Source organism: Chiloscyllium punctatum, chromosome 26 (assembly GCF_047496795.1).
Source record: "Chiloscyllium punctatum isolate Juve2018m chromosome 26, sChiPun1.3, whole genome shotgun sequence".
In the NCBI taxonomy this organism is placed as follows: Eukaryota; Metazoa; Chordata; class Chondrichthyes; order Orectolobiformes; family Hemiscylliidae; genus Chiloscyllium; species Chiloscyllium punctatum.
In genome coordinates this window covers 5,420,290-5,441,648 of record NC_092764.1, presented here as the reverse complement: position 1 = coordinate 5,441,648, position 21,359 = coordinate 5,420,290, and the positions used below count along the sequence as shown (strand labels likewise).

The 21,359-nt window shown below is 42.3% G+C and overlaps 1 protein-coding gene across 4 annotated transcripts in view; it reads right to left on the bottom strand.

Annotated features, from left to right (window-relative positions):
* Positions 1 to 21,359, bottom strand: part of garre1 (granule associated Rac and RHOG effector 1) — a 209,059-nt gene that overhangs the window by 118,998 nt on the left and 68,702 nt on the right. Inside the window, exon 1 of one of the 4 annotated variants that reach the window (XM_072595807.1) lies at positions 17,668 to 17,685. The exons of the other annotated variants lie outside the window; for them this stretch is intronic. The gene's annotated coding sequence lies outside the window, so the exon portion shown is untranslated. Of the gene's footprint in view, positions 1 to 17,667; positions 17,686 to 21,359 lie in introns of those variants that run through there. 4 annotated transcript variants of the gene reach the window in all.

Sequence of the window (21,359 nt, the reverse complement as noted above, 5' to 3'; positions counted from 1 at the left end):
GTTGTCATTTTCGTGTCTCAAAACAGCACATCTTTGATGCATGTGGCTATTAGAATTATTCAAATTTCATAGAGCTTTATATAGTCTCTGGAGCCTCTCCTCTAGTTATACCTGTTATCACTCCTAATTTCTGCATATCCTGCATTGGCGATGTCATGAACAAACATGTATCTGAATTTCAAAGTCCACAAGTGTGTGAAGTCAGTGAACAGAGGGTATAATTGTAGTTCTGGTAAATGCTGAAACTTTATTTGTACTATACTTTGATTTTACTTCATTTTAAGTGATTAAAAATGCAGGACACCTCAGAGTTGTTATAAAGTAGAGCCACAGCTGTAACGAAAACAAATACATTAGCCAACTTACAAACATGCAATGAGATAAGTAATCAGGTCATCCAGTTTAGTGGTTGTTAAAAGAACAAATGTTGATGATGTAAGATGCTGGACATTTTCATATTTTGTGTACTTCAACTTCTAAAGAGACTGAAGAACAATGTAGAGTCCGGTTACCATTAAGAAGGTGTGTGTGTATTAGAGTTAAAAGCAACAGAACTACCTCACAGCACCAAGTGTCTGAAAAAATATATAATTTAACCTTTTGGTCTAGCTGGCTACCTGAAGACAAAAACAGATTCGAGTTAGGCCAATCAGTTTAAATTATACTCCCCCCAAAAAAACTCCAATCAAGTTTGAATTTAGTACATTAGCTTTTAAGATTGCCAATGACACAATCCGATGCTTTAGGGTATAAGACCGGGGAAAATTGAACAGTTGGGAGGAGAACTGCCAAGCCAACAATATCTACAAACTGCCCAGAGAATAGCTCTCAAAAAGGTACTTTTATCGATCAGTAACCTGTGAAGCAAAATCCCCAAAAAGAAAAGATGACAGGAATACAGAGAAGCAGCAAAAGCTGCCTGGTTTTGAGATAAGTAGTTGTGTTTTGCGAATCTTAATCGGGGGTTTTATCAGACTAATATTACAGAAGGGAAGGTAAAAGCTAGGTTAGAGGAAGGAGTTGTAAATAGTTGTCAGTTAATTATTCTGTTATACTTTAAGAAATAAAGTTGCTAATTTTTACTTTACATTTCATGGCCCCTCAAATGTTCACAGATTACTGCGCGAGATACATCTTTTCTGTGTCACTGCTCTAAATTAAGCAGGAGGGTTTACTCCATGTCGTAATACTTACACCGTCAGAATTATACAGCACAAAAGCAGACCCTTCGGTCCAACTAATCCATGTCAACCAGCTATCCTAAATTAATCTAGCCCCATTTGCCAGCATTTGGCCAATATCCTTCTAAACCCTTCCTATTCATTCACCCATCCAGATTTCTTTTAAATGCAATGTACCCGCTTCCACCACTTTCTCTGGCAGTTAATTCTAGACATGCACCACCCTCTGTGTGAAAAAGTTGCCCTTATGCCCCTTTTAAATCTTTCCCCTTTTCCCTTAAACCAATGCCCTCTAGTTTTGGACTCCCCTATCCTGGAGAAGAGACTTTGGCTATTCGCTCTATTCATACCCCCTCATGATCTTATAAACCTCTACAAAGGTCACCCATGCTCCAGTGAAAATAGTCCCAGCCTACTCAGACTTTCCCTATAGCTCAAATCTCCAATCCTGACAACAGGAAGAAAGTGAGGACTGCTGATGCTAGAGATCAGAGTAGAGAGTATGGTGCTGGAGAAGCACAGCAGGTCAGGCATCATCCAAAGGACAGGAAAATTGACGTTTCAGACATTAGCCCTGATGAATGGTTTAGACCCAAAACGTCGATTCTCCTGCTCCTCCTGTGTTTTTCCAGCAGGACACACTCAATCCTGACAACATCCTGTAAACCTTTCCTGAAGTCTTGGGCTTACATAGGGAATTAAACACTGTAATGCTGAGATCAGTTTGAGGAGTATATTAGGAGTAGTGAAGGCAATGGATTAAGAAAAGCATACAAAGCATTATTACAGCACATTTGCTTCATTGTCACTTTTTCGTAACTTACTAATAAGCACACCAGAGTCAGAGCTCCACATGAGATCAAGGCTGTTGCCAAAACATTGGTCAGAGGGAACACCACCCTGTGCAAAGCAATATCCTTTGAAATGATGTGCCACACTGAGACTCTGTCAACTGCCATACGAAAGTAAATCAAATAATCAATTTCTGTGCTGGAAGAACATGGGTGGTAAGCCATTTTAGCCATACCATATGGACACATTCCACCTGTTAGGAAAGAAACTGGAGGAAGGGCAATATATTTCCAAGTCAGGATGGTGAGTGGCAAGTGGCTCAGAGGGGAAGCTGCAGGTGGTTATGTTCCCATCAACCCCTCCTTATTCTTCTCAGAAATGGGGATCATAAATTTGAAATGTAATGTCAAAGAAGCCTTAGGGAATTGCTACAATGAATCTTGAAGGCACCCCACACTACTGCCACTGAGCATCAGTGATGGAGGTGGTGAACTGGATGACAATCAAACAGGTAGTTCACTCTGGATGGGGACAAGCCTCTGAATTATTTTTGCAGCTGCATTTATCCATATAAAAGCTAAAGCATTCCAACAGAGTCATGACTTGTGCCTTGTGGACTGTTGACAGACTTTCAACAGTCAGGGGCAAATCACTGACCACTGAAATCCCAGCATAGTGTCCCCCTCTTGCACACATAGCTTTTCTATATAATGCACTTTTAGATCAAAAACTAGTTTTATAGGCCGACAACTAAGAAACCATATAAAAAAGATTTTGTCACAAGGAAAGAATTGAACGGCCAAGAGTAAGGATATCGGACTAACAGGATTGCTTTTTCCAAGAAGCAACATGATGGGCTGATTGGCCTTCTGTATTTTATGATTCTAGACAAGTGCTTAACTTAAACAGAAATTCCACAAAATAAGTTCTTGATGTAGCAAATACTGATTCCGATTGAGCTACTATAAATGTAAGCTTAAAAGGAAGAGGTGATATGCGCAATATGGTAGCTAGCTTTGGTGATGATTTGGAGATGCCGATGTTGGACTGGGGTGTACTAAGTTAAAAATCACACAATACCAGGTTATAGTCCAAAAGGTTTAATTGGAAGCACACTAGCTTTCGGAGCGACACTCCTTCATCAGGTGATAGTGGAAGGCTCAGTCCTAACACAGACTTTATAGCAAATATTTACAGTGTGATGTAACTGAAATTATACATTGAAAAATTGAAATAGACAACGTTGGCTGAGTTACATGAGCATCTTGTACATGGCAGGTACCCATGTGACTCAGCCAACGTTGTCTATCTTATACGTTGCAGGCAAGGATGCCCGGAGGCATGGTACATTGGGGAAACCGAGCAAAGGCTACAACAACAGATGAATGGGCACCGCACAACAATCAACAGACAGGAGGGTTCCCTCCCAGTTGGGGAACACTTCAGTGATCCAGGACATTCAGCCTCGGACCTTCGGGTGACCACCCTCCAAGGTGGACTTCGGGACAGGCAGCAGAGAAAAGTGGCCGAGGAGAGGCTGATAGCTAAGTTCGGTACCGATAGGGAGGGCCTCAACCGGGACCTTGGGTTCATGTCACATTACAGGGGACCACCATTGCACTATACACACACACACACACACACGAATACACAGATGTGCCCACACACACCCTGACAGACACACACTCCCACACTCACACAAGCACCCCCAACAGACTTAAGACACTCTGCACTCACTACACACGCAAATACACTTTCTCTCACACTCAATCCCCAACCCAGATACATACACACACACAAACAAAGACCCACATGCACACACATATTTTATGGGGTGAATTTGTACTTGCAGGGTTACATTGTACTTTGCTCAAAAACTGCATGCATTCATGTAGAACTCTGAGCTCAAAAACTGCATGACTTTATATAAAACTCCATTATCTCACTTTTTAGATTAGAATCAATCTAAACATCATGGCATAGACAGAGAACACAGAGAACCAACACCTTCAACATATTGTCTAGCTATCACCATTGTTAACAGCTAACCCGAGAATGCAACTTTTTAAAAAAAAGGTTTTGTGATTTACACATGAAAGAAGAAACTATCACTGTATTCTAACAGATGAAAGGCTTAACAGACAATCAATTTTTCAATGTATAATTTCAGTTACATCACACTGTAAATATTTGCTATAAAGTCTGTGTTAGGATTGAGCCCACCACTATCACCTGATGAAGGAGCGTCGCTCCAAAAGCTAGTGTGCTTCCAATTAAACCTGTTGGACTATAACCTGGTGTTGTGTGATTTTTTAGCTTTGGTGAGTTTGTCTTGGAGGTTAAATTGTTCATGGCCAGCCATTTTCCCAAAAGGTCAACAATTCTATAAATACTCCCTAACTGCTTGAAAGAATTCCAGTGAGTCACTTTGAAATTTTTGTTCCAATGATGAGAATTCAGTTTCACAAAACCAGACAAAAACTTCTTTCACAGGAATCTTTGAGTTACATTCAGCTGAAGGGGTACATCAATGAAACAGATAATATTGCCAATGTAGCAGTTTTTTTTTAAAACATTAAGCTTCTGCATCTAAGTACACAGTTCTCATTTCAAAGAAGCAGCAGTACATCAAGTTAAGAAAATTTGAGAGAGTGCATGGCAACATCAGGAGAGTGAATGCCAGATATTCAGGACAGTGGACGTCAAACAATTTCTAGTGTCAACCATTAACACAGAACACTCAATGGTCACATGCAGGTAAAGAAGAATGACCCTTAATTTTCTAACAATTTGTTTTGCTTCCTTCTAAGCTTGGTAGGGAGAAGAACTTTCTGAAATATGTCAGCAAACAGAGGAACACCACAGATGATTAACTAACCTGAGCCCTGTTCTGTACTGTGAAATCTGCCAGGACAAAAAACTATGTTTACCCCACAACACAAAATTCCTGTTGCGAATATTGCTAATGTATAATGCACAATAAAGTTTAATATTTAAATAAAGACTTCCACTACAAGCTGGTGTCTATTGACCACCTAATCCTACAGTTCTATTTTGATTTAACTATCATATAATCTATTTAAATCTGTCCTAAGAGGATGCTGTATTTAGAGATCCTAAAACAAGGCAGAACCAAATACACAACACATATTCTTGATCAATTTGTTTCCAAAAGGCTTAATGAACTTACAAGTCTCTTTCTGGAATTAAGGCACCATGTTTGCTTTGGTTTCTCAACAAATCCAGACTGACTTAAACTGAACAGTGCTTGCCTCTGTCACAGTTATAGCTTCAACAGCATCTCTTTTATAGACCATGCTACTTAATAGCCTGAGCTACTCAGTGTGACCATTTTGTTGAGAGGATAAATTCTCCTATAAATACACTGACAGAAAAGGAATTTCAATGAGTCATTCTGAACCTTGCCTTCCGATCTTCAAACAGCACGATTCTACAAAACAGACACAATGTTCTTGCAACTAAATCCCACAGTTTGCACACTGCTCATGAAAGGACAAACAGGTCTATGACCACACAATGTGTAGTCACTAATTCCGGCAGCCTGGAGCAGTCACATGGAAAGTTCCCATCCCTGTGATAAGAGCTTGTATTTACATAGCACATTATTCCATGCCTCAAATATCCTCCAGCACTGAATACAATAATTTACTTGAACAGTTGGTCATAGAGATGTACAGCACAGAAACAGACCCTTCAGTCCAACCTGTCCATGCCAACCAAATATCCTAACTCAATCTAGTCCCATTTGCCAGCACTTGGCCCAGATCCCTCTAAACCCAGATCCCTCTAAACCCTTCCTATTCATATACCCATCCAGATGCCTTTTAAATGTTGTAATTGTACCAGATCCACCACTTTCTCTGCCAGCTCATACCATACGTGCACCACCGTCTGCGCGAAAATGTTGCCCCTTTTCTATCTTTCCTCTCTCACCCTAAACCTATGCTCTCTAGTTCTGGACTCTCCCACCTCAGGGAAAATACCTTATCTATTTACCCTAACCATGCCCCTCCTGATTTTACAAACCTCTATAAGGCACTTCATCTAAGTTTGTTATTAGGACATATATGACACAGCAAAAGCTGCATTTATTGCCTGTCCTTAATTACCTGCTGTGGTGGTGGGAAGTTAAGAATGCGTTGCTGGAAAAGTACAGCAGGTTAGGCAGCATCTGAGGAGCAGGAAAATGACATTTCGGGCCGGAGCCCTTCATCAGGAATGCTTCAGGGCAGAGGAGAGGACTTGGGGAGTACAGTGAGTGAGGGACTCACTGAAATCTTTGTAGAGTGAGGAGGAGTACTTCTTCAAGGTAGGCATCCTTGCAAGAGCCTTTGCAGTAAGGTTGAAATCAACTAGGAGACAGTGAGGTCTGCAGATGCTGGAGATTAAAGTTGAAAGTGCGTTGCTGGAAAAAAAGCACAGGTCAGGCAGCATCCGAGGAGCAGGTGAATCGGCGTTTCGGGCCAGAGCCCTTCATCAGGCTCCTGATGAAAGGCTCCGGCCTGAAACGTCAAACTTTCTCGCTCCTCAGATGCTGCCTGACCTGCTGTGCTTTTCCAGCAACACACTCTTGACTCTGATCTCTGTGGTGGTGGGAACACAAGGGTACTTTGTAACGATGTGGGTGGACAGAAATGAGGAACCTATTGATAGGTTAAGGGCCTTGGCAGCAGGTCTTGGTGCAGAAAATAAGTGTGAACAGCAAGCTTACTTCAGCTATCCAGAAAAAGTCCAAAGCTCCCCCATTAGTTCTTCAAATTATTTTGGGGTTTAAACTCAAATCCAACCATGCAAAGATGTCAAAAATGGATTCAGTAAATCCGAGATGCCGTGAGCTACCAGAAAATATAGGAAAAGAAAAGCTGCCAGAATTGTTATAAGAATCCAATAAATTCATCAAGACACTTCAGCAAAGAAACAAAGAAAGCTACTGAGCAGTCTAGGGTATACAGGACTCCAGATTATGTGGCTGATTCTTAATGCTCTCTGAAGCAGTTCAGCAACCATTGCATGACGAAGAGGACCAATAAGAGACAGTACTTAATATGTGGGTGGCACGGTGGCACAGCAGTTAGCACTGCTGCCTCACAGCGCCAGAGACCCGGGTTCAATTCCCGCCTCAGGCGACTGACTGTGTGGAGTTTGCACATTCTCCCCGTGTCTGTGTGGGTTTCCTCCGGGTGCTCGGGTTTCCTCCCACAGTCCAAAAGTGTGCAGGTCAGGTGAATTGGCCATGCTAAATTGCCCGTAGTGTTAGATGTAGGGGAATGGGTCTGGGTGGGTTTTGCTTCGGTGGGTTGGTGTGGACTTGTTGGGCCAAAGGGCCTGTTTCCACACTGCAATGTTCTAACCTGGAATGCTCTGCCGAAAGGAAGCAGATTCAACAGCAATTTTCATAAGAAAATTGGTTCAATCTTTGGAGGAAAAAAACAACCTGAAGGACTATGGGGAGTAGGGCAAATTGCATAAGTCTACCAAAGTGCTACACCAGCAATGATGGCCTGAAGAGCAATTTTCTGAAACACATGAAAAGCTGTTTCAGACATTCCTCCCTTAAACAGATCTTAGGTTTGATCTCTAACCTGTGTTAGGATGGTTAAAATTAGCTAGGTAAAAACAATGACTGCAGATGCTGAAAGCCAAATACTGGATTAGTGGTGCTGGAAGAGCACAGCAGTTCAGGCAGCATCCAACGAGCAGGTTAAAATCAGCTGGCATGTTGAACAGCAGCCTTCACAAAAAGGCAAAGAAAAATCTATGAGTTTTTGCTGTTGACCATTCCCCAGTGACCTTGATTATAAGTCCATGTGTTCGGACTCCTAAGGAGAATAAGACCATAAACCTTCCAGGATTAGTGGTGCTGGAAGAGCACAGCAGTTCAGGCAGCATCCAAGTAAGCTTCGAAATCGACATTTCGGGCAAAAGCCCTGGCTTTTGCCCAAAACGTCGATTTCGAAGCTACTTGGATGCAGCCTGAACTGCTGTGCTCTTCCAGCACCACTAATCCAGAATCTGGTTTCCAGCATCTGCAGTCATTGTTTTTACCTCATAAATCTTTCCATTCAACTTCTTTACCCACAGCAAGTAGAGAATAAGGAAACTGATTCCATTTGGAGTGGTTGGATGAATATATTTAAGCAGCAACTCGAAAAGATTGGAGGGAGAAACAGATACAAGAGTATTATAATAGAAACCATAGAATCCCTACAGTGTGGAAATAGGCCCTTCGGTCCAATAATTCCACACCAACCCTCCGAACAGCAACCCACCCAGACCCATTCCCCCAATCCACTCTCCTATATTTACCCCTGACTAATGCACCTAACCTACACATCCCTGATCATTATGGGTAATTTAGCATGGCCAATTCACCTGACCTGCACATCTTTGGAAGAAACCAGAGCACCCAGAGGAAACCCATGCAGACACGGGGAGGATGTGCAAACTCCACACAGACAGTGGTCCAAGGCTGGAATTAAACCCCGGCTCCTGGCACTGTGAGGCAGCAGTGCTAACCACTGAGCCACCATGCCACCTCATATGAGTCTCCTGGCATCACTCTTGCTGATGCATTTCCTTTTAGTCCTTTCTCAATCACACACTATCTACCTTTTTCTTAAATACATCTGTGCTAATTGCTTCAACTTTGATGCCATCTTTCAAACCCATGACTCTGGGCATCTAGAAGGACAAAAGCTGCAGATGCTGGGAACACTATCACCTATATGTTCCCCTCCAAGTCACAAACCATTCTGATTTGTAACTATATCACTGTTCCTCCACTGTCACAGGGTAGAAATCCTGGAACCCCCTAAATAACACCAGCACTATGGGTGTGTCTGCACTGCATTTACTACAATATTTACAAAGGCAGCTCACCATCATTCTCTCCACGGCAGTTAGGGTTGAACAATAAATTCTGGCCTTGCAAGTGATGTCCCTTGACTGAATAAGAAAATAAACTACTCCTGTAGCAATGAGTTTCACATTCTAATTACTCTCTTCATAAACTTGTCCTGAATTCCCGATTGGATTTAGGAGTGAGTTATTTATGGTCTCTGTTGTTGATCTCCTCCAAAGTGGTAACACCTACTTCATATTCACCTTGTCAAGCTTTTACACGACTTCATGTGACCTCTGTTCTTTTGGCAAATTAAAGCACATTCTGCAATTGTGTCAACATCTACTTCTACTATAACACATTCTTTCTTAGTCTTAACTCAAACTCTGAGTCAAGCACATTTTTATGCTTCTGATTTCATAGTTCTGAATTGTTAATAATATTGTGAACAATAATTGCATCTTTGCCATTCTGTTCTCCATTTTGCTATCAGTCTCCTAACTCACATTTTCTGACAATCATGATTCAACTTTGCAGTACTTTACTGCAGTGGTTCACAAACCTTTTCATTTGTCGCCACTTAGGCAGGAGAAAGGTCCACACAGGCTCTGTAGTAATCCTCCCCAACCCACTTGCACCATCACTACAAACCAATCAGGTGATGCCTGCTTCCATGCTGGAGACAAAACAACTGCAGATGCTAGAGTCCAAGGTAGACAAGCAGGACGCTGGAATAACACAGCAAGCCAGGCAGCATCAGGAGATTGAGAAGTCAGCGTTTCTTAGCTGGGACTCTAAATTCAGGAGATTCCACTTTGTTTTCAGCCCAACATCTTGTATGCTGTAGCAGTAACTTTTTTTGCTTATAAAGTCACATTGCCATTGCTCACACTTATGGTGACTTGTGCTGTACAAACTAGAGCCACATGTGTCACATCCAGTGGGTGGAGGAAAGATAGTTCTGGCTAGTTCTGTCAGTAGACCTCGGCTACATCAGTGACTTGCATCTTAAACCATCCTGTGGACCACCTGGAGGACCCGTGTTTTGACAGCCACTGCTTTATTGAAGGTCTTTGATATGGACATTGACCATAGCGTAATGTACAAGCTGATGTTACTATTTGATAGGCTAAATTCCAGACTGAAATCTGGCTTGATTGATCATATTAGCTTTTATTAGATTGTCTTTGAATCTAAAGAATTGCACCGTTAACAATAAAATATAAGTTTATTAAGAAAAAAGACAAAAAGAATAAACCAAACTATTTACATATAACACAAGTTTAAAGACTTTGAAATACATGATGAAGTACAACCCCACTTATCCTAACAGCACTTCTTTATGCTACTGTCTATCACATAGAGGGCTTGACTTGGCTGTGGTTACAACTCCTAGTTTGGAGAATTGAATTGTCTCTTCCTTGAGCAGTCATACAAGGAATGTAGACTCTCTCAGCTTCATATAACCCTTCAGGATTTTAAGCAAACACTTCTGGTCTGGACATTAAAACTAAACTCCTCACACAGAGGTAACCAATTTCTTAAGAGACCGCAATTATCTTGAGGAACAACTGACTTACTCAGCTAGCTTCAGCCAAGAATTCTGAAAGACTGAAACTGAAAAGGTTTTCCAATTATGGGTGCTTCAACTAATCGGGTGAGCCTGTGGATCTTGTTAAGCTCAAACACCTGCATGGACTAGCTGGACTGAATAAACTGAATAATAATAAAAACATGATTTCTATGATATAAATGATTTTACAAACTACAAAGAGAACTACTGTCTGACCCAATACCTGAGAAATTGAAGTGATTTACATAGAAAGTTCACCACATCTCCTCAGACTTAGAAGGATGGACAACATGCAGCCATGCCGAGACTCTACACATGATAAAATCCATTTGCTGAATACTGTCTGCACAGTAATTCCACAAAATCACCCTTTAATATTGACCCAGAGGCTCTGTATCTACTCTCTCAGCTTAGTTTAAATTTATTTATCTTTTCTATCCCTCTTATTCACAGTTATACTGTAATGTCATGTCACAAAACAGAGGGATACAAATGCTTAGGAATTGACCAACAGGTTTAGACAGTGCATTTGGATCGTCTCAGGCTTGAAGGGCCAAAGGGCCTGTCCCTGGGCTGTAAATTTTCTTTTTTCTTGGTTCAAAACATTTCTTTGCAAAGCTTAAATGTTCAAATTTCTTTCTTCTTTGTTTATTAGGCCTTCAAGATGAAGCATCAATCTTCTGATTTTTAAACCAATTCCAATATTCAAGTATTGCCTTTTGTTTTTAAGAGATCAGTAGTCAAGACAGTTCGACTAGATAACCGCAGGCATGACCATGATTTGCTCCGAGTTGCTTCCCTTTCCAGTAATTTGGTTTTACAGTTAGTTATTCTTTTAGCTTGTAGGATTTCTTTTTGAAATGGTTGGACAAATTGAGAGTCACGCCTATTAAGACTTGTCAAAATTGCCTTCAATTTCCACATTACATCAGTATCATTCATTAATTAGGTTATTTGCTCATTTCCCCCTCCCATACACAGTATTTGACATGCCTGCATTACATAACAGTTCATCTGGCGCTGCTCTGTCCATTTACATATTTTGTTCCATAATGTACAAGGGAACCATGCTGACCATCTCACAATAAAACATCAGACCGCGCAGTAAGGCAGCAGACTTCGATATCATATAAAATGAAACCCTGTTACAATAATTAATTTTGGAACTTTTAAGCAACCTTAATGAGTAACATTCCAGATTCTGCATTTCCCTTGTTTCATGGAATTCTTTTTGAAAATTCACAGAATACGGACCAGAAAGCAAATAGAAAATTTACAGCAAACTACTAGAGCACAGCAACATTTGAAACTGCTTCATATAACAGTATAAATTTATAACAAACTCATTTTGAAAAGGTCACTTCTACAATCCAATGAAGAACACTTATTCAAGAAAACACCCATTTCTGTAAAAATATAAAATCAAACGCAAACACCCTTTGTTGTGTGCCGTACAATTTTGCTTCAAAGTTTGACTTTGACAAATGACCCAAGGAATACATCAATACTTTAATAAAAATCAAATTCAATCTTTTTGTTTTAGAAGTCAGTCAACAGAAACACAAAATGCTAAAAACACTGTGGTACTCAAAAGACAGTACCAGTTTGAATGAATCATTGAGAGAATTTACAAATTGCATTACCTGAGCCACACATTCATTCACTCACTGTCACTCACACTACCTGCAGTGAAACATTTGCAGTGCTGACTATTCACTTCATTGTACAGGCAGCATCATTGCAATTCAGCTGCAATCATACTTAAACAATAGTGACATTGAACTACAATTTGATGCACATTGGAAAGGAAAATAGAAACGATCAGTCAAGTTTTGCTATCAAAGTTGGTAGAGAACAAAAGACTACACGAGATGCTAAGAAAGAAAACACTCAAAGTTTAAACTGGTAATAGATTCAGATATATCAGCTCAGACCTGCACTTACATAACAAGTGTGGGGTGCTGGAAAAGCACAGCCGGTCAAGCAGCATGCGAGGAGCAGGAGAATTGACATTTCAAGCACAAGCTCTTCATCCGGAATGAGGCTTGTGAGTTGGGGCTAAGATATTAATTGGGAGGCGGGTGGGGTTGGGAAAGCAATAGGTGAATGCAGGTGAGGAAGAAGGTGATAGGTCAGAGGGAGCAGTGATGAATGGGTCGGGAGGGCGGTGCCAAGTTGGAGGCTTGGGACTATGATAAAATGGGAGGAGGGGAGGTGAGGAAGCTGTTGAAATCCACATTTTTCCTGTGTGGTTGCAGGGTCCCAAGGCGTTCCTTCTCCAGGCATCGGGTGGTAACAGTTTGGCGGTGAAGGCGGCCCAAGACCTGCATGTCCTTGACGGAGTGGGAGGGGGAGTTGAAGTGTTCAGCCACAGGGCAGTGGGGTTGCTGGGTGCGGATGTCCCAGAGATAGTCTCTGAAACGATCCGCAAGAAGGCGTCCCATTTCCCCGATGTACAGAAGACCACATCTGGTGCAACAGGTACAGTAGATGACATTGGTAGAGATGCATATGAATTTCTGACGGATGTGCAAAGATCCCTTGGGGCCTTGGACAGAGGTGAGGGCACAGGTTTTGCACTTCCTGGGGTGGCAGGGAAAGGTGCCAAAAATGGGGTGTGGACCTGACGAGGGAGTCACAGAGGGAATGGTCTTTTTGGAACACTGATAGGGGTGGGAAGGGAAATATATCTCTGGTGGGGTGGGGTCCGTTTGGAGGTGGCGGAGGATGATGCGTTGCATGTGGAGGTTGTTGGGGTGGAAGGAGGACTGGGGGGGGGATTCTGTCCTTGTTGTGTTGGGAGGGCGGTGTGCGTGAAATGGAAGAAATGCACTGGAGGGCATCGTCAACAATGTGGAAAGGGAAGTTGCAATCGTGGAAGGAGGCAGCCATTTGGGACTTAGAGGTGGAACTGGTCATCCTAGGAACAGATGTGGCAGAGGCGGAGGAATTTATTCCTAAGATTTATTCCCAATTCCTCTGCCACATCTGTTCCCAGGATGACCAATTCCACCTCAAAATCCCACATGGCATCCTTCTTCCATGATCGTAACTTCTCTCCCCACGTGGTTGACAATGCCCTCCAGTCCATCTCATCCACTGCATGCACCACTGCTCTTGAACTCCACCCCTCCCAACGCAACCAGGACAGAACCCTGCCCCCCCAGTCCTCCTTCCACCCCACCAACCTCCGGATACATCCACTACCACTACCATCCTCCTCTACTTCTACTACCTAACAGACACCATCACCAGAGATATCATTCCCTCCCCACCCCTATCAGCGTTCCAAAAAGACCATTCCCTCTGTGACTCCCCAGTCAGGTACCCACCTTGCACCAGCCCACACCCCACTCCTGCACCTTGCCCTGCCACCACAGGAAGTACAAAACCTGCACCCACACTCTTCCCCCCACTTCACCTCTGTCCAAGGCCCCAAGGGATCCTTCCATATCTGTCAGAAATTCATGTGCACCTCTACCAATGTCGTCTCCTCACCCGATGCACCCAGTGTGGTCTCCTCTACATCGGGGAGACAGGACGCCTTCTTGCAGATTGTTTCAGAGACTATCTCTGGGACATCCGCACCCACCAACCCCATTGCCCCGTGGCTGAACACTTCAATTCCCCCTCCCACTCCGTCAAGGATATGCAGGTCCTGGACCGCCTTCACCACCAAACTGTTACCACTCAATGCCTGGAGGAGGAACGCCTCATATTCTGCCTTGGGACCCTGCAAACACAGAGGATAAATGCGGATTTCAGCAGCTTCCTCATTTCCCGTCCCCCCCATATTATCCCCGTCCCAAGCCTCCAACTCTGCACCGCCCTCCAGACCTGTCCATCACTGCTCCCTCTGACCTATCACATTCATCCACCTATTGCTTTCCCAGCTACTTCCCCCCAACCCCACCGCACTCCCATTTATCTCTCAGCCCCAACACACAAGCCTCATTCCTGATGAAGGGCTTATGCCTGAAAAGTCAATTTTCCTGCTCCTTGGATGCTGCCTGACTGACAGTGCTTTTCCAGCACCAGACTCTCGACTTGAGCTCCAGCATCTGCAATTCTCATTTTCTCCCACTTACATAACAATGGAAATATATCACAGCCGTGATTCAACAGGTTGCTTTGAGACCAAAGGTAATCATAGTTCATACCCCATTCCAGAGCACAAAAATCAAACACGACAGCACAGAATAATGCTCAGGGAGTGCTGCATTGTAAGAAGTGACTACTTCCAGATGGAATATTACACCAAAGCTCCACCTGCCACCTTAATGGACAGAGAGGATCTGGGATATGCCTGAGGGGAACAGGGGACTTTCCCAAATGTCATGAGCAAGATTTATCTCTCAATCAACGTTAAAACATAGACTAGCTAGTAATTAGTACAATGCTGTCTGTGGGACCTTGCTGTGGGTACGTGGCTATCACAATCCTTACCTTACGATGGCAACTATGCCTCAAAAAATACCTGACTCACCATAGACATATTAAGGTGCAACATAAATGGAAGCCTCTCGCATTTATTTTAAGTTAAAGATCACACAACACCAGGTTATAATCCAACAAGTTTATTTGGAAGTACTAGCTTTCAGAGTGTTGCTCCTTTGTCAGGTAACTGCGGAGCAGGATTATAAGACACAGAATTATAGCCAAAGATCACAGTGTCATGCATGCAACTGATAGGATATATTGAACAACCCTAGATTGCTGTTTAAAGATTCATCTTTTAGAATGGGTTGCAGGTTTAGTTCATTAAAATGCATTAAAGGTGTGAGATTACAATCTGTCTGTATCCCAATCTTGAGTCAGACTGGTTCTTTTTCCAATGTAGGAATTTATAAAATGTCACCTGGATTGACTGCCTGCAGATTGCCTGCTTTTTGAATAAAATAGAATGTATCTGCAAATACAATCCTGCAAATACAAATTCAACCCATTGACTTATTTGTGTGTAAGGGAGGGTGTGAGGTTGGGAGGGTCTAAGGCGGAGGGGGAGGGAGCGAAGTGTGTGTGTGAGGGAGAGAGGGAGAGAGTGAGAGTGTGTGTGTGTGTGTATGTGAGTATGTGTATGAGTGTGTGTGGGTTTGCAGGTGTGCATGCGTGTGTGTGTGTATATATGTCAGAGAGAGCATTTGTATAAGAGGGAGTGCATGACTGTGAATATGTAAGAGTGTCCGTATATGTGTGAGAGTGTATATGCCTCGGGGCATCCTTGCCTGCAGCGTATGAGATAGACAACATTGGCAGAGTACTTGCCGCGTATATTGGTGAGACTGAGCAGACACTATGACAATGGATGAATGGCCATGCAATAAATCGCCAGAGAGGGATGTTCCCTCCCAGTCAGTGACATTTGGCCTCTGATCTTCGGGCAACCATCCTCCAAGGCAGATTTTGGAATACGCAACAACTCAGAGTGGCTGACAGCCAAGTTCTGCATCCATGAGGATGTCCTCAACTGGCACCTTTGGTTCATGCCATGCTACGGGTGACCTCACGTCACTATACACTATCACAGTTATGCAGACACCGACACCTACCCCGCCCCCCCCCCCCCCCTTCCCCCATACATCCCCCAAGTACACACACACAAACATAAACACACTCTATCTCTCTCTGTCCATCACAGCTTTATAAGTGTATGGGGTGAATTTGCATTTGCAGAATTGTAATTACAGATACTTTCTATTTTATTCAAAAAGCACACAATCTGCAGGCAGTCAATCCAGGTAAGATTTTACAAATTCCTACTTTGGAAATAGAACCAGTCTGACTCAAGATTGGGATGCAGACAGACTGTAACTTCACTTTTTTAATACATTGACATCTCAGCTCAGACACCTTTTTTTTAATAAAACCTTAAGTTATCTCGAGAATGTGTTTTGAAAGTAATTCTGGGATTTAAACATTAGTTAACTGAAACTTGCAACCCATTCTAAAAGATGAAAGACTTAACAGCAATCTAGGTTTGTTCAATATATTGTATCAGCTGCATGCATGACACTCTGATCTTTGTCTATAAATTCTGTGTCTTATGATCCTGCTCCACAGCTACCTGATGAAGGAGCAGCACTCTGAAAGCTAGTAGTCCCAAATAAACCTGTTGGACTCTAACCTGGTGTTGTGCGATTTTTAACTTTATCCACCCCAGTCCAATACTGGCACCTCCACATCACATTTAGTTTAGTATGCTTAACTAGGTTTATGACCATCTAGGTCTTCTCTTTAATTTCTGATGGCCATCTGCAAGAAAGGAATAACATACAACCAATAGAGGCTGGTGTCCCATGAAGATTACATTTGCTTTTTAAACAAAAATTCACACTTAACTGACTGTGTTTAGTGCATAAAGTAGCAGCCAACTTAGTGTGACATAGTCTTTGAGATTACATCTTTCAAAAGTGGAGTTGAGCATTTCAAGGAATTGAACATAGAAAGGAGACATGTGTTTGGTTACTTTTGCCTAAACAAAACCTCTGAATGCTGAGTATTTCTGTTCTTTAATGTAAAAGAAAGATTCTTTTTGTGTTTACGTTTCTAGTCTTCTTCTGTATGGATGAAAGTAAGGACTGCAGAGGGAATGAGTGAACTGACCACAGCACTGGAGAACAGGCAGCCATTCAAGGGAGGAGGGAATGGGAATGTGGTAGTAGTAGAGTACCGTAAAATGGAGGGGACAGATTCTAATCTCTACAGATGTGAGCATAAGCCTCAAAGACTGTGTTGCTTGTCTGAAGCCAGAGTTCAGGACATCTCAAAGCACAGGAGGAACTTGGGAATCAGACAAAAGGATCTTTACACATGGAATATAATGCGGAAACTAAGGAGGTTATGCACTTTCATAGGAAGAATAAAAAAGCTAAATACTATTTAAATGGGGAAAAACTGTAGGATATTAATTACCAAAAAACTAGCATACAAGTTCCTCAAAACTGTCAGCTATCCAAAAAGCATTGGCTGTACTTTGCAGCAAAATTTATTAGTTGTATAGAACCTGAACAGAAATAACATAATAGTCCATCAACAGGCTGTATGGAAACTGATGAACCAGACAGGTACCCAGTGACCCCTCATTCCCAAAGATTCAGGAGCCCCAGTTTTGAAAACGTACATCTAGATCCTGTACATGCAACTTGTAGGCTGACTTTTCTTTCATGGCAAGAGTACAATACAAAAATAAACTCGAAAACAAAATGCATCGCAACAAACCATTTGAAACTGATTGCTCCAAGCAATCATTTTTTTCTTACCATTTTTTGTTCTGTCTTCTCCATTTCCCTGAAGCATGAATTCCTCGTTGGAGTTCAGTTCCACAAACTCAGATTGCTACTACATGCTTTAATGTAGGTAATAAACTATTCACCTACGATAGCCATCACAGTTTAAACTAATCTTGTTCTCACCTAATGCACGCTCTGTTGACAGCACAGTCTAAGCAGTCACACAATGCTGAGCAGTATCAGGTTACAGAACAGCTGTCTCTACAAACTCCGCTGGCTTGGGCAGACTGTGTAAACTATAAACTTTCAGCTATGGTCTGTGGCTAGCACTCTTCCTTCAGGAGCTTAAAAGTAATCTGTTCACAGTTCCACTCCAGAAACTTCAGAAATAATCTAGACCAACACTCCAGGGCAGTGTCAAGCCTATGCAGTAGTACAAGGATGTGATGTCTTTTTGGATGAGTTGCTAAAACTAAGATGTTTTCTACCCATAAATTGGCCATAAAAACAATTCCCATAGAATCAATCATTCTGCAGAACAGGAGAGTTCTCCTTGGTCAATACTGATCGCTCAATTGCTAATACTAATAAACAAATGAGCCAGTATTTTACCAGATTGCTGTGTGGAAGCTTGCTGTGTACCCTACATTACAACAATGACTACACTTAAAATAATTTCAGTCATTCTGAACTTGCAAAATGCACTTTGTAAATGTAAGCCTTTTCTCTTTTAATGATGAGGTGCGCAGGGAGACCTAAGTGCCCAGTTGAGACCCACAGTCATGAAATGGGCATAATTAAAACAGTTGTCTATAAAAACTGTGTGTTTTCTATTCAAACTAATTCCCTTAACGTTCTGATCTTTCTATTCTGGAATAATTATCTGAACAATGGATTAAAAGTCATTAAGCATTCTAACTGAATGATTATGCAGCAACAACAACAGCATCTTTGATAGCAACAATTAGTTCCAAGGCTGGATTGCAGTGCTCGGGAATGGATTGAGAGTTGGGCTCAGGGGAAGGAATGTTGTATCAGGAGACAGACTATGATTATTTTTAAACTAACCGACAACCACCTCATGATTGAAACATTTGGGCATCAAGACAAAAGAACAATTGAACTAGTATCGGAATAATTTACTTCCCTTTAAGTCATTGGCATAGAGTGATAGAGTTATACAGCAAGGAAACAAACCCTTCCATCCAAGAGTCCATGCCAAAAATAATCCAAAATTAAATGAGTCCCATCTGCCTGTTCCTGGCCCATATACCTCCAAGGTAAAAACAATGACTGCAGATGCTGGAAACCAGATTCTGGATTAGTGGTGCTGGAAGAGCACAGCAGTTCAGGCAGTATCCAAGGATGCTAATCCAGAATCTGGTTTCCATCATCTGCAGTCATTGTTTTTACCTCACTGATTTTAACCCTACTGCAAATCTTCTTGCAAGGATGCCTGCCTTGAAGAAGTTTTCCTCCTCTCTACAAGAATCTCAGGGAGTCCCTCTCCCACTGCAACTCCCAGGTCATCTATGCTACTTTCTCCCCACCCCCACCCTCCTCATGCTTATCTCTCCCCACGCTTCAGGCTCTCTGCCTCTATTCCTGATGAAGGGCTTTTGCCCGAAACGTCGATTTCGCTGCTCCTTGGATGTTGCCTGAACTGCTGTGCTCTTCCAGCACCACTAATCCATATACCTCCAAACCTATCCTATTCATGTATCTATACAAAGATTGCTGGACCTCTTGATGAGATATTTGTATCATCGATAGTCACAGGACAGGTGCTGAAAATGTCATTTAAACATTGTAATTGTACCCATATCCACTACTTTTTCAGGAAGTTCATTTCACACACAAACCACCTGTGTAAAAAGTTTCATTAAACATTTGCTCCCTAGTCTTGAACTCCCCTATCCTAGGGAAACGACAACTACCATTAATTGTACTTATACTTCTCATTATTTTGTAAACTGCTATCAGATCGTGTCTCAACCTAACGTCCAATGACAAAAAATCCCAGCCTATCTAGCTTTTTATAACTTAGATCTCTGCTGAACCCTCTCCAGCTTAATAATATTCTTTCTACAACTGGGTGACCAGAACTGGAAACAGTATTCCAGAAGAGGCCTCACCAATGTCCTGCACAACCTCAACAAGACGTCCCAACTCCTATACTCAATACTACTGAGCAATGAAGGCAAGCATGCCAAACGCCTTTTTAACCAAACTGTCTATATGCAACGCAAACTTCAAAATATTATGTATCTGGACCCCTAGGTCTCTCTGTTCTACAACACTAGTCAAGGGCCCTACTATTAACTATATAAACCCTACCCTTGCTTACCAAAACGCAAAACCTCACATTTATCCACATTGAACTTCTCTCTGAACACAACTGGGAGAATCCAGAATTAGAGGGCATATATTTAGGGTGAGAGGGGAATGACTTAATAGGGACCATAAGGGGAACTTTTTCACACAGAAGGTGGTGCGTGTATGGAATGAGCTGCCAGAGGAAGTGGTGGAGGTTGGTACAATTACAACATTTAAAAGGCATCTGGATGGGTATTTGAATAGAAAGGGTTTAGAGGGATATGAGCCAAGTGCTAGTGAATGGGACTAGATTAATTTAGGATATCTGATCAGGAAGGACTAGTGGACCAAAATAACAGTCTGTTTCCTTGCTGTACCTCTCTATCATTCTATGATTCTATGATTTCTGGAGAAACAGATCAAGGCGGCAAAGGCAGATACAGATTAATGGACAAAACCGTCTCTATTCCATAAAATTCATGAAGATAGGATAAAAAAACATGCCAGCTAACTAACTCAGTGCCTTGCTGGATATTATTAGGTTTTTAAAGACAGATGTGAGGAGAGATAGAATGTTTCTTTCCAAGTCCTGTGGCAGTAAGTAATTGCTGGGCCTCTTGATGAGATACTTGTATCATCAATAGTCACAGGAGAGGGGCTGGAAGACTGGAGGTTGGCCAACGTGGTGCCACTCTTTAAGAAGGGTAGTAAAGACAAGCCAGGGAACTATAGACCAGTGAGCCCGACGTCGGTGGTAGGCAATTTGTTGTAGGGAATCCTGAGGGACAGGATGTACAAGTATTTGGAAAGACAAGGGTTGATTAGGGATAGTCAGCATGGCTTTGTGTGTGGGAAATCATGTCTCACAAACTTGATTGAGCTTTTTGAAGAAGTAACAAAGAGGATTGATGAGGGCAGAGCAGTAGATGTGATCTATATGGACTTCAGGAAGGCATTTGACAAGGATCCCCATGGGAGACTGGTTAGCAAAGTTAGATTTCACGGAATAAAGGGAGAACTAGCCATTTGGATACAGAATTGGCTCAAAAGGTAGAAGGTAAAAACAATGACTGCAGATGCTGGAAACCAGATTCTGGATTAGTGGTTCTGGAAGAGCACAGCAGTTCATGCAGCATCCAAGGAGCAGCGAAATCTCTGCTCCTTGGATGCTGCCTGAACTGCTGTGCTCTTCCAGCACCACTAATCCAGGATCAAAGGTAGAAGACAGAGGGTGGTGGTGGAGAGTTGTTTTTCAGACTGGAGGCCTGTGACCAGTGGAGTGCCACAAGGATCGGTGCTGGGTCCTCTACTTTTTGTCATGTACATAAATGATTTGGATGCGAGCATAAGAGGTACAGATCTTGACCAGATGGGCCAATGGGCTGAGGACTGGCAGATGGAGTTTA